General features: G+C 34.5%; 1 protein-coding gene across 5 annotated transcripts in view; it reads left to right on the top strand.

Moving 5' to 3' along the window:
* Positions 1–13416, top strand: part of dclk2a (doublecortin-like kinase 2a) — a 113736-nt gene that overhangs the window by 26146 nt on the left and 74174 nt on the right. The window lies entirely within an intron of this gene.

Raw genomic sequence — 13416 nt, 5'->3', positions numbered from 1 at the left:
TAATTTATAAAATAAATAATTTAATGAAATAAATTAATTAAAGTAGGGTGATCATTCCATTCATATATTTTTCTTGTAAATGCATTTTTAATATACTGTTTTGCTATATTAGATCCAGGAAAAATTAAACACGTGCCAATAATAATCAATAAAATAAAATGTTATAGCCCAGCTGGCACCGGACGTCACACAGACGTAAAATTGACATTGGACTCTAACATCAGACTAACTTTCAATTTTGGTTGTATATGGAAATCGGGTTAATATACTATATTTCTATAATAGATCTAGGAAAAATTAAACATGTCCCATTAATAATCATTAAAATAAAATGCTATAGGCCAGCACGCACTGGATGTCACACAGACGCAAAATTTACGTTGGACTCTAACATCAGACTAACTTTGAATTTTGGTTGTATATGAAAATCGGGTTAATGTACTGTATTTCTATAATAGATCCTGGAAAAATTTAACTCATCCTATTAATAATCGATAAAAGATGTAAAATTGACGTTGGACTCTAACATCAGACTAACTTTGAATTTTGGTTGTATATGAAAATCCGATCAATGTACTGTATTTCTATAATAGATCCAGTAAAAAATTAAACATGTGCCATTAATAATCAAATAAAATAAAATATTATAGCCCAGCTGGCACCAGACGTCACACAGACATAAAATTGACGTTGGACTCTAACATCAGACTAACTTTGAACTTTGGATATATATGAAAATTGGATTAATATACTGTATTTCTATAATAGATGCAGGAAAAATTAAACACGTGCCATTAATAATCAATAAAATTAAATTTTATAGCCCAGCAGACATCAGATGTCACACAGATGTAAAATTTTGGACATTGGAATCTAACATCAGACTAACTTTTGACAAAATTTTGGTTGTGTATGGAAATCAGGTTAATATACAGTATTTCTATAATAGATCTAAAAAAAATTTTAACTTGTCCCATTAATAATCATTAAAATAAAATGTTATAACCCAGCACGCATTGGATGTCACACAGACGCAAAATTGACGTTGGACTCTAACATCAGACTAACTTTGAATTTTGGTTATATATGAAAATCGGGTTAATGTACTGTATTTCTATAATAGATCAAGGAAAAATTTTAGGCGTCCCATTAATAATCCATAAAAGACGTAAAATTGACATAGGACTCTAGCATCAGACTAACTTTGAATTTTGGTTGTATATTAAAATCAGACCAATGTACTGTATGTCTATAATAGATCCAGTAAAAATTAACCATGTGCTATTAATAACCAAATAAAATCAAATCTTATAGCCCAGCTAGCACCAGACGGCACACAGACATAAAATTGACGTTGAACTCCAACATCGTACTAACTTTGAATTTTGGATGTATATGAACATTGGGTTAATATACTGTATTTCTATAATAGATCCATGAAAAATTAAACATGTCCCATTAATAATTGATAAAATAAAATGTTATAGCCCAGCATGCACCAGATGTCACACAAACGTAAAATTGACATTGGACTCTAACATCAGACTAACTTTGAATTTTGGATATATTTGAAAATCTTATTAATATACTGTATTTCTGTAATAGATGCAAGAAAAATTAAACACATCCCATTAATAATCAAGAAAATAAAATATTATAGCCCAGCAGGCACCGGACGTCACACAGATGTAAAATTGACGTTGAACTCTAACATCAGACTAACTTTGAATAAGGATAGTATACAAAAATCAGATTAATATACTGTATGTCTATAATAGATTCAGGAAAAATTAGACACGTCCAATTAATAATCAATAAAATAAAATCGAATAGCCCAGCAGGCACCAGACGCCACACTGATGTAAAAATTGACGTTGGACTCTAACATTGGACTAACTTTGAATTTTCGTTGTATATGAAAATTGGGTTGACGTCAAGATGAATTTTAAATAGTTCACAACATAAAATCAACCAAAGATTAACGGCTAATGATGTTAGCTTTTGACGTAGTATGAATGTCATATTATGATCTTGGATATTAGTTAGTTAATGACACACCCTAAAACCAACCAAATATTAACGACAGATGAAGTCGGTATTAGACAGCAAATTGACGTTAAATTTTGGTCACATGAAATTTTGGACATCACAACCAAAAGAGCACCAAAGATCAGCGTCAAACACATGACATTGTGTGCCTGCTGGGAGGTCACATTGTGATTCAGCTGCATAATTACTATTAGTTTACATTCTTTTGTGTGTGTATACATGTAATTTATTCATTCATTCGTTCGTTGCTTCGTTCATTCGTTGGTTGGCTGGTTGGCTGGTTCGTTGGTTGGTTGGTTGGTTGGTTGGTTGATTCATTTGTTGGTTGGTTGGTTGGTTGGTTGGTTGGTTGGCTGGTTGGTTGGTTGGTTGGCTGGTTGGTTGGTTGGTTGGCTGGTTGGCTGGTTCGTTGGTTAGTTGGTTGGTTGGTTGGTTGATTCATTTGTTGGTTGGTTGGTGGGTCGGTTGGTTGGTTGGTTGGTTCGTCCGTCTTTCATTACATTTAAGCATCACATTACGTCCAGCACTAACAAAGAAACACTTCCATTTAGGAACAGTGCAAATAAGAGTGTGTTGTGTCTGCAATAGTTGCTGCTGAATGCATATATCTGGTGTGATGGACAGTGGGGGTTGGTTGACTGACATGTAGCCACGGAGAACATTATCATGCTAAAAGCCTTACAGCGCTCTGTGTATGACAAAATAATGTGAACAAGCTACTGATCCCTGATACACTCTGATAGCAGAGGCAACAGACTTCAGGTCTCGTAAATCGCATCTCATAAATCAACTCACAGCAATAAATAGGACACTTTGTCTTCGATACTTTTCAATCTGTCAGCTAGCGTTTATTTAGACGTCTAACCTAATCTTTCTCAGTCACACATATTAGCTTTACCTTAGCAAGTATAAGGAATCACATGTGAATTTATCCTCCTGAAATGCTTATAGTTGGAATTAAACGAACTGTTTGACAAAAAAGGTGTAGATTAGGTGCTTCCTTGCACACACAAAACGTTTACTCTCTCCCATTAGAAGTGCATGTAGACCAACAAATCATTTGCTTCACTTGTTTTAAGGGCAGATCAGGATTAAAAGACTAATTTAGGTCAAACATGAAGTGTCATGATCTGAATAATAATCTTTGTTTGCCTTCTTATTAATATTAAGCACCATCTGCATATGCAATATTTGTATAACTAACAGTCTGTGTGATTACTTTGTGTGAAGTAGCAGACCAAATAGAAAGTATCTGGGGTTCATGGCTTGTCTGACAGGCCTGTCAGCTCCAGTAGGCATCGCTTGGAGACACAGAGCTGGCACATGACCAGAAACGTGTCAGCAGAGCCAGCCGGGGTCACCCTGTGATCTCAATGCCCTCTTTTGTTTTTGTCTGCCCAGCCTGGAGTCTTTATCAAGTGAGTCCGACGGGTGTAAAGAAAGGATTTCCACGTGCACAATTGTTCACTGGTATCAGTTCCGTTTTTTTTTTTTTTTTGTTTGTTTGTTTCTGACATATTTTTACAGTTTTTTTTAATACCTTTTTTAATACCTTTTTAATACCTTCTGTCGCTCATAAGTTTTGGGGAAAAAATAAAGCAAGCATTAAATAAAATGCTGGTTTAAAAGCTGAATCTCAGAAAGATGGTGTTGTGAAAAATGTATTGAAGGGTTCGTTTATTTGAAATGGGCTGAAAAGTGAAAGTAGAATCGTCATTTATCAATGTTGTTTCAAATCCATAATCATTGGGTCATCTCTGGAACACAAATGAAGATATTTTTAACCATATCTGAGAGTATTCTGTCTCTCCACTGAAAGGCTGTTCACCTGAAATGCTACAAAGCGTTATTATAGGGATAAACCAAATAATTTTAGACCAAAAATTAACATTTTGTTATCATTTACTCATTGTCCACTTGATAATAAAGAAATGTAGGCAGAAAAAAAGATTTTTTTTTCTGCTGTTGAACATAATAGAAGATATACAGAAAAATGTTGGGAAAACACCCATTGACTCTCATAGTATTTTTAATTCCTAGTATAGTGGCTTTTTCCCAACATTATTTAGAATCATACCTGTTAACAGTGGGATGAAAAAATACGGGATACACTTTAATTGAAAAAAAATAAATAAAAGGTAAAATAAAATAAAAACTAGCCTATTAAAATCAATGGCCTTTACAGAAATTACATAATTCATTATAGTAAAAATTGAATTAGATTGAAAAATTTAGTTAAATTTTTATTCACTGTTTTTAAATATTGATTAAAGTAACTATAGTTACTTAGTGAAGAGTGTAGCGGGGCCAGCTAGTGAAGTGCTGTGCAGGTAAACCTCAGTCGCTAGAGGCCATGGTCTTTAGCCTCCTTGTTAGAGCAACCGACTCCCATGTGGAAGTTTGCCGGTTCAATCCTAGCTTGGAGCGGGATGAGTGGTGAAACACCAGCGGGGGTTACAAGAGCAGAGAATCTCTCATTTTGATACACTGTTTTGTTTGATAACAGAGGTCCATTCCACAGATCTACGATAAATGCATTCGATTACTTTCGTAACATTTTATACTCATTTAAACAAAATAATTTGGGTTTAAAATAAAAGACGCCAGGACAGACAGGTTTACATAGCCTATTATTAAGTGTATTTGTCTGTTTAAAAAACACCCAAATCCCAAAGTGTCCACTTTCGCTCCGCTTTAAATGGCGTGTACAGAAGCTGATCTGAGAACAGTGTCTTTATCATTGTGGAGTGCGTCTGTCAGTCGGCACTGATACATGAATTGGCTGATTCCGAGATTGCATTGGAAGTGCAATGATCGATACACAGCTTTAATGGACCCTTTTCACAAGCCTGTTGTGACGCATTTAATGGTCATCAGCATCGTAAATCCTTAAAGTTTTAAATGTTTAGATTTTTTTTAATGCGTATGCACATTTATATGTATTTATGTATGTATTATATCAAACAAATTATCACTTGTGTGAGGTATTTCTAATGCAGCGTCTATGGGACAGGATAGTAAATTTGAGGTTATTCTCTCCTCTGGCTGCCATTATCAGTCTGACTCTATTGTTTTCCTTTTTCTGAATGTCTCTATAACATAATCGTGGAGTTTTTCTTTTATTATTTGAGTAAATAAGATTGTAAAATCATTATTTCTTGTACTCTTCCATTCACTGCACTCTAAGTTTTCCCAACTATGACGACGTCCACTTCTGAGAAACCCAAAAATGTGAAAAGGGTCTGAATGCGGCCGTTTTAATATTAATTTTAACATGGTTTCAAGCCAAAACAAAGCGAAAGCATTATTCTCTTTAACAGCTCTTGCAATTATATCAGATTTGAGATTAGCTATTTGATGCTACTTTCACTTTTCATAGAAAGATTAAAATTATGGAAGAAATATTGGGAAATACTTGACCGGCATGTTTAGAATATCTTTTTTGTGTGTGTTCAACAGAAGAAAGAAGATCAGCCAAGAACCACTTGAGTGTGGTTGGTGAGGAAGGACGATACAGTACAGTTATTACAGTTCCATGTTGTAATCAAATGATGTAAAACTATTACTGTACCATTACTCATCTTGGCATGTTTGAGCTTCTGACAAATGGAGGAAAATAAATCCCTCAGACTTGGTTAAAAAGATATTTATTTGTGTTATGTTTTTATGTTATATTCATTTGTGTTAAGTCTTATGGATTTGGAGAAATCAAGGATGAATCTGGTACCAATATTACTGCTGGTTACACAGAGTCCAAATAGTAATAGTTGTACTAAAAATAATCCAGACTCTTTTCTTAAGCTTTGTCCCTGATTTATCAGAGGAATGAACCACCAATTAATCTGGCACATGTTTTTAATATGGCGGATGCCCTTCCAGCCATAATGCAGACAGTACAATTAAAATTCAGATGTTAAATATTGCAGTGGTAGACGAATCTTTTGATTGACCCACGCAGCAGATTTAGCGTGGGGGGTTTATGGTGCTGATGTTACTGTGGTTTGACAGCTTATCTCATTGAAGTAATAAATGAAAGCTGATGTCTCGTTCTCCACCTCATCCTCATCAGTCAGACTTTTGATGACTGACGTTAGAAACTGCTTTAGATGTGTTTTGTGAGTAGCTGGAGCTGTGGAAGCTGTGGATTTCCTGATTTTTAATTTTTATTAATATTCTTACATAATAAAATCAAACCATTAAACTTGTAAAAGGTACAATAGAATAAATGTATTCCTTAAAAATGTAAATGAAGCATAGCAATTGCACAGTATACTGCATGAGAACAAACAGTAAGGTCTTGTACAACATTGAGCACAACTCAAAGATTTCTATTGATTTACTCTTGAGTCCTTGCCTCTTCGATTATATGTTTACACTTATTACAGTATTTTGATCCATTTTGACCCCAATGAACCCTCAGGCAGCGAAAGTGCCCCATTAAACATGACTTCAAACATATCAGTTGCTGAACACACAATCATAACTTAATTTTCTCAGTGAAAGACTCATTTATCAACTCTGCCTTTTCTGGCATCCTATATTAATGGCTGACTCAAGGAAAACCTTTTTCTTTACTGCGCCTCCTGTGCTTCAGTAGCTAATGGTTGACAAACTCCTTCAAGCCTCAAAGGTTCCAGCTCATTCAAAGCCTCTGTGTAATCAATTTTGCTTGAAAGAAACAGCAAAGCTAACAGTACATTTGCAGGGGTTGTAAAGTTTCATCCTCCATCAAGTCTGTTTGGCAAATATTCTGATCTTGCTTTGTCTTATCCTCTTTGTTAACAATTACGCTTTGAATTTCCGGTCTTAAAATGACTCAACACCATACTATAGTGTGTTGTAGGGATTGTTGAGTTCCTGTTATTTATATATTATTATTATTATTATTATTATTATTATATATTGGTAAATCTCCTTTCATGTTAGTTTCCCTGCGATAAAAACAATAAAACCTAAAATCATGTACAAGTTTGGTCAGGGTGAAAAAAAAAATGGCCTGTACCATGAAGTCAGATTAACCATATTAACCAGTTACATTTCTGTTTGGTTCGTACCAATGCTGGATTTTACAGTACCATGAAGGTAGCTTGAATTCACTCTTAATCGCCCTTAATCACGCTTGTTGTTGTTGACAACTTATGCTGCATGGCTAACATGCTCCAAAGAAAGTTATATTCTGGTAATGTTCTAGCTATCACAAACTAAAGCCACAAAAATGTCACAATAATGTAAATTATAGTTGTATTCCACTGATTCATTTTTTGTTTAATAACCATTTTTTGTGTCGATTTATATGTAAATCTAATAAAAAGAGCTCCAATGTATAGCTTTGTTCTTTAATGAGTAGATAAAGCTTTTAAAATACACCAGTTTAGATTTTATAACTACACTGTAAAACGCAAAAAGTTAAGGTAACTCAAACCATTTGAGGAAACCGATTGCAACAAACCATTTAAGTTCAAAAACTACTCCTAATGAATAGTGAGAACTTAATCCATTTGAGTAAGCGAAGCAATTTGAGCACAGTAAAACCCAATAAATAAAGAGAACTGAAACCAACTGAGTACTGTAAAACCCAATAAGTTAAGACAACTCAAACCGTTTGAGGAAACTGATTGCTACAGACCATTTGAGTTAAAAAAAACTAATCTATACGAGTACTGTGAACTTCATTCAAGTTGAAGTAATGAGGTCTTTAATTTACTCATTACCTTCAACACAGTTCAATTCTTTTCAAATGAGTAGAATTAACTTTTAGTCAGTTTTGAGTTAACTATACTCATTTCATTTGATAAAGTTGACTGTTGAGTTTTACAGTGTATACATACTGTGAACTTCACAACTTTACTGCACTAATAAAGTAAGCTGTTTTTTAAGTCGTAAATCTTAAGTCTTTTTTTAAGGACATTATCATCTTGCTGTATTAATGTGTATAAATTCTTTATATCTTTTAATCTTTGCTTTGAATTGCACTGACTCTCCTGCAAGAAGTTTATCAGAGTATTTTTTTGTTTCTAGGCATGTGATTGGCTATTTGCTACTGATGTCCTGCCTTCATGTGCACACAATTCATGAATTCAGGATCAAAGCTTGAGTTAACATATATAAAATCGATGATCAGTGTCATGGAACCAACAAAGCATGATGTCAACTCAAAAAAACTAATCCTCTAATCTTGAGTTTGTCCAGCCACCATCATGGTACAGGCCCCAGGTGTGGTTACATATCGCAAAATGGTGAAGAAATCACAATATGGATATAGCTATGCTAATTAGCATTAGCATTATCAATATACTTATTATAAAATACCCAGAAATGACTGAATTACACAGGTCAGTCATATATTCAGTTGTGTTTATTGTCTTCATGTTTGTTGTGTATTTTTATCATCTTTTAACTCCAACGCTGTAATGACAGGATTTATTTACTTCTATGGTGCATACGTGGAGTTTATATACGATTTCACCCCCTAGCATCTAGTATGAATGAAATAAATATTACATAACCTATTTCCTAACAACAGCCTATATTTGGGTTAAAAACTAAATAAATAGCAAAGATAATAATTTTCTTTAACAATACTTTTTGTCTCTCAGTGGATGCATATAAATTATTGTCATTTAATTTATCACAATAAATAATATTGTAAGTTAATATAGTTTTAAGCCAATATGACCTGTCCATATATTGTATAGTGTGTTGAGCATAATCTCATGAGTATCTCATTTGCATGCTTTCTCTTTCTTAACACCCCCCCCCCCCTCCCTTTCTTTTTTGTTTGTCTTGACAGTGTAAAGAAGTGCTGCTCCTACACCCTTCATTATTGTCAGCCATGCAAAAGCAGGGCTGTTATTAGTTTCACCACCCTGTCGAGTCTCTCTGAGTGCAGGCCTGTACTTTACTGGGTTTTGGTGGCCAGACAAGACTTTGAGGAGCTTAATAATACAAGTCTTAATGAATACCTTGCAAGGAACTTAAAATAAAGTCGTCAGTAAAAGACTTGTTTAGTAATTTGTAATGTTGATTGTAATAAGTCACAAAGTCTAGAAAATTCCTAGGAAGTCCACAAACAACCTAGCAACCAACTGGCATACAGTATATGCTCAGAATTTCTCAAATCTTGGGAAAGATGGGAGTTGCAGTTTTTACATGGTTATTTAATGTGGAATTGACTTACATTCTGCTGCTTTAGGAACTGGTTTAACTTTTGCATGTAGACCACCTTGACAAAACAAATCTGCTTGAATATTACCGTAAATATTGTGATTGGTATAAGCTGTTTCTGTTTCAGAATATTCCAACAAGAGATTAAAAAAAAAAAGTACAAATGTACATTGCTGACTCATGTTATAGGACATTTTTAGGGTATTTATAGGGTATTTTCACAATGCTGTTTTCAAAATAGAAAAAAAACCACGGAAACGCTTCATGATATTTTTGGTATTTTTATCATTTTTGGTATTTTGGATATGGACATTTTTAAAACCTTTCTAAAAGTCAATTTCAACATTCAATGTAACATTTGAACTGTTGGGGTTCTTAAACACTACGGATTGATCATTGTGTCCACATGCTCAATCACTGTTCACCATGCACAAACACAGATACAAGGACACTGAAGAAATCTGGATTTTACTACATGTTAAGCGACTTTGACACAATCTACATTGTAAAAGCTCTATAAAAATAAATTCAAATTGAATTGAATTGGAGAATTGCATCTATCAGCTGATTTTGTATGTGAGCAGATATAAGAGAGATCCGCTGATGGATAAACATGGATTTCTAATGCTCCAGTGTCTGCGTATCTGTGTAAGCACTCTATGAACAGCAGTGAAGAGTGGTCAATCAATGACCTCTGGATCACAGTCATATGTGTTGAGACAGCCTGATCTCACGAGAAAGCGTGAGTAATTTACGTCTTGTCAGTTTAGTGATTGATTCGACCGAATTGGTACAAGTTCAGTCATATGAAAATGTACCCAACCCCACCACTAAACCCAACCGTCATTGGGTGATGAGCAAATCGTACTAACTTGTACGAATTAGATTGTACGAATTCATATAAATTAGCCACATCAAAAAGTTATAAATTGCCATGATATTGTGTTGGTTGAGAACACACAAAATGGCCGATCGGCTGTTTACTGGGATATTTCTGTTTTTAAATGTTTTTGGGTTTGGTCCCTTGTTCAGAACCAGTGCTTTAATGGCAGTCTGTAGGGCTGCACAATATATCGCTTTGGCATTGATATTGCAATGTGTATTTTGCAGTATATTTTGCAGTTAATTGCAGAACTGTAGTGTTGAGTTATGATTATAGGTGACCAAATGCTACAGTTTATAATATTGTGGAGTTTACATTCTATTATTACATTTCTGTCTGAATCCTGATAGACTCCTCAAAAACAGAAGAATGTTTTTTTCTTTGCTCTATTGTAATTGTAGGTAACACTTTACAATGTGGGATAGATAGTTAATGTTAGTTAATGTATGTTTACTAATATGAAGAGACAGTGAACATGGTTTGACCTAATAATGAACCACTGTATTTTCATTTACAAAAGATAATGACAATGAATATATGATAAAATAGATGTATTGTTCATTAATTGTTCATGTAAGTATATACATTAACAATCAGAATCAGAATCAGAAAGAGCTTTATTGCCAGGTATGTTCACACATACGAGGAATTTGTTTTGGTGACACAGCTTCTACAGTGCAACAGAATTACAGAGACAGAACAAAAAACAAATAATAAATATATTTAAAAAAATAGAAGTAAGTAGTGAGTGCAAATATACAGATTGACAAGTGTATGTACTTGTTTATTACTATATACAACATTATATGTGCAGCTGTTATGTGCAAATTGGCATGTAAAGTGTGTTAAATAAGTGTATATGTGTATAAAAGTGTATAGCAAGTAGTGATGTTGGTTCCACAATTATTATCATCAATGTGTACATATTGTAAAATGTTACCTCTTTATCTATGCTTGTATTATGTTTATACAATTTTATGCAGTTATATTCCCCTACCAACCAAATATCGAATCAAAACCAAATATCAGTCTTATGTTATATGCCTAAAAGAGTATTAGCCAATTCCAGGCTGGTTTCAAGCCATTTGTGGCCAGGTCTTAGCTGGTCAGGCTGGGTGATTACAAGCTATAACCAGCTAAAACCAGTTTTACAGCCTGGTTTAAGCTGGACATAGCTGGCTTTGGCTGGTCAAGTTGGTTTTAGCTGGTAATCACCCAGCCTGACCAGCTAAGACCAGGCTGGAAACCAGCCTAGAAATGGCCAAAACCCCTCTAAAACCATGCTGGTCGACCAGCTAAAACCATCCAACCATCTTAGGCCATCCCCCCTTTTTTCTGACAACATATGTTTTCTTGAATCTAAGTTGACAAATTATTTAAATCTTCCAACAGTCGGTTTACAAAAATACTTTTGACTTTATTCCAGACTGTGTTTAATAGATCCAATATCATAGCTAAAACATTTCAGGCATGTCTAGTAGTCTCCCAGTGTGGCTGTATTCTGTCACAGCACATGGGCCATAGAGCAACTGGGCCCATATGCTCCTCTGATCTGCTGATAGATGAAAATACTGCTTAAGAGTCATCCCACACACCATCCGTGTGGATTCCTTACACTTCAGCACTGTATGCGATTCAGAGAGAAGTATTATACGTACAGTATAGGATTTTAGCATTTTTAGAAAGAATATTACTTCTCAATGAAAAACTGTTTACTGCTAGTTTTTTTTTTATCAGCCATTTTTATTAGCCAATTTTTCATTAAACTCCAATAATGATTTTAGTTAATTCAGTAATGTGACTGCATCTTTTTATTATTTATAATCAGTTAGATTATAATACAAAAAGGCCTGTGTTTTTTTTGTGTGAGGATATTTAAAGATTAAACACCCACTGACATTAAAGTTGTTGAATAGGTGATTTTCCATTAGCATCACGTTAATAAAATACAAGAGCAATTCTCTCTTGGCCTTTTTTCTGTACAGTATTAGCCTTGTGAAGTGGAAGGGGGCTCGCTTCTCTCCATCTGTCTGTAATCTTTTACTCAATTCCATGTGGATGTTAGTGTGTTTGATGGCGCTCCACATTGGGACCATCTGTTTCTTGCTGCCCACCTCTGTGAGTGGAGGAGTGGGCTGAAATCCGGACATCATTCATTGCCCACTACCACTGCGGGTTTTTGTATGTGGGTGTGCTCGCATGTGCTCTCAAGTTGTGGCTTTTTTTGCATTCACACAAGACACATGTTTTCACATACCACTCCACTGCTTTCCAATAGTTTTTCATTGTAAACGTATGATAAATGAGCATGTTGTATTCATAGAAAGTATATGTGATTTGTGTAGTGAAATTAGCTCAATTTATGAATATTAGTGATTAATAATAACAAGTTATTATTAATTATGAATATTCCGAATTAAATTCTAGTTAATTTAAATAATAAATATAACAATGATATCGCCCGCTCATCTGAGCGGACTCTGTAGTTTTTTATTTATTTAGAAAGAGAATTATAACAACTTCTTGTGAAGTAGATGAATAGTTTAGAAGTTCTGGTAAACTTAATAAGCTGGTAGCAAGAGTCTTTTACAGTTAAAGTGACTGTTTCTATGAGGCAAAACAAAGACAATCCAACGTGGTTATAGCGTGATTTATTGACTAGTCTAGCATATAATGAACAAACATACACAAAATAACAACAAAAACACAGAAAAAAAGCGAGGAAATTAAAAGAGTTTAGATAAAAGAATGGCAAATCTTACTTAGTCCCGCACAACTATTAAGAACCACCAAGTATGTAAACACCTTAAAAAGGGCACAACGTAAACGCATGATTAATATCAGTTTTTCTGGGTCTTTCCCTCTCTTCCCATGATCTTTTTACTGATGCTTGGCAGATGAAGTCTTGTCATTTGCGTGGAGATTGCTGCACAGATCAGAGGATACACGCGGCACAAACTTTAAAACTGTTATAATTTGCGAAAAATACGAAATGTGGACTCAGGCGAGTCATGAGGTACAAAAAACAGGCCTTCCTTTGTATCTCCAACCTTCTGCGAGGACTGGGGGGTGTAACAGGTATCTAAAGGTATTGGTCAGGTAACTCCCAGTCTCTCCTGACTGACCAGTGGCGTGAGAGGAAAAGTCGGGTGGGAAACTTTCTTTGTTCCTCCTCGCTGGTCTGTACTGTCCCAAGACAGACACACAAAACTTTAGCTCATGGTTTGAAATTACACCAAGCATGTATGTTTTAGGATTATCATGTATATCTAAAAAATACATTAACATTGTTTTATGTAACAGTTGAATTATTGTAACAT

This window comes from Danio aesculapii, chromosome 1 (assembly GCF_903798145.1).
Source record: "Danio aesculapii chromosome 1, fDanAes4.1, whole genome shotgun sequence".
Lineage (NCBI taxonomy): Eukaryota > Metazoa > Chordata > Actinopteri > Cypriniformes > Danionidae > Danio > Danio aesculapii.
Note: the sequence above shows the minus strand (reverse complement) of the source record. Positions and strands in the feature narration are given on the sequence as shown.